The 1,482-nt window shown below is 37.6% G+C and overlaps 1 protein-coding gene across 1 annotated transcript in view; it reads left to right on the top strand.

The window, feature by feature from the left end:
- The first annotated feature begins 1,105 nt into the window (after positions 1-1,105).
- Positions 1,106-1,482, top strand: part of pcsk9 (proprotein convertase subtilisin/kexin type 9) — a 10,055-nt gene continuing 9,678 nt past the window's right edge. Inside the window, exon 1 of the mRNA XM_007550610.2 lies at positions 1,106-1,233. The gene's annotated coding sequence lies outside the window, so the exon portion shown is untranslated. The remainder of the gene's footprint in view (positions 1,234-1,482) is intronic.

The following is a 1,482-nucleotide window of genomic DNA, read 5'->3' as shown; positions in this document are numbered from 1 at the left end:
ATGCGTCCATCCTATAGCAGTGTCCTTTCAGCCTCTGAGAGATTTGCAGTGAAGTTATAAACCAAAACAACAACAACAAAAAAAAAACCCTCATTGTAGATCACGCTTTTATCATGACCTTTCATGTGAAGCACCCAGCGTAAAGCAGAAAGTGCTTAAAGCATCCGTCCAGATTAAATGTCTGGTGCAAAAATAGCAGCGAATAAGAAAATAACTACGTTAATTACTTTCACCCATATAAGTTACAATTGCTGCTTAACAGGTATGAGTTTATGTTTCACAATGCAGGTCATTAGCAAATAGCAGGTGGCTTGATCTTTAGTGTAAATAACCACCAGAGGTCTTCATGGTAAAACCCTCAAAACCACTTTCATGTTGTTTTGAAACTGGAGTTGTTTAAATGTAAAAAAAAAATACATATATATTGTCTTGGTCCATCTCTGAGGTCTAGGAAAACTATTAATATGCATAATAGTTTTTATTTATTTTCCTGTCCTAGCAGACTGTCAGTTATGACATTGGTCCCAATGGCGACAAGGTTATCAATCAATCAATCAATCAATCAATCAATCAATCAATCAATCAATCAATCAATCAATCAATCAATCAATCAATCAATCAATCAATCAAATATTTATTCCAGGCACATAAGAAGATCAATAGGAAAAAGATAAAACAAGATAATAATTATAACATGATAAAAATTGGGATCTTGGGAGCCTTAAACCTTCCCATCACAAAATTTACAAAAGAAGAAGAAGAAAAATTACCTTAAATATATTTACTTTACCTGTGATGGACTGGCGAACTGTCTGGGATGTACCAGCCCCACCATGACCCTGCAACGGATGGATGGATATTTACCTAACAGAAAATGAATAAAGTAGCATTGAGTGTCCAGCAGACTGTCAAATACTTAATATTTTCTACAAAAATAAGCCAACAACAGGATATCCATGCTTATTCTTTAAATAAATTACTAATATCGCCGGTGTCTCTAAATTGTTTGAAACATTTGATAAAAACGTGATCACTCTAAAGTGCACTGATTTTTTCATTTTTTATTTTTTTTCGCCTTCTTCTGGTCGTTCTCCTGTCAGGCATTGAAGCTTCCTCACGTCCAATACGTAGAGGAAGATTCGTCCATCTTTGCTCAGAGCGCCCCCTGGAACCTGCAGCGATTACTGCAGCCTCACGGTGGCATCTCAGTAAACGGGACGTACCTGCCTCCGAGTGAGTCTCCGTCTGCATCCACCATTTATAGCTTTGCTTATTTTCACGATATTTTCCCAGTTTCTCTTGTTTTTCTTCAACTTAACTTCTGCCTTATGTTGCAACACCAGAAAGACATGTTTCTACCTCAAGCCCCATTTTTAACATTGACGATAACGTAAAGCGCTTTTGTGTGTGTGCGCGTGTGTGTGTGCGTGTGTGTGTGTGTGTGTGTGTGTGTGTGTGTGTGTGTGTGTGTGTGTGTGTGTG

The sequence above is a fragment of the Poecilia formosa genome, unplaced genomic scaffold (genome assembly GCF_000485575.1).
Source record: "Poecilia formosa unplaced genomic scaffold, Poecilia_formosa-5.1.2 Scaffold37, whole genome shotgun sequence".
NCBI lineage: Eukaryota > Metazoa > Chordata > Actinopteri > Cyprinodontiformes > Poeciliidae > Poecilia > Poecilia formosa.
The sequence above is the reverse complement of the archived record's forward strand: the minus strand, read 5'-3'. Positions and strand labels throughout refer to the sequence as shown.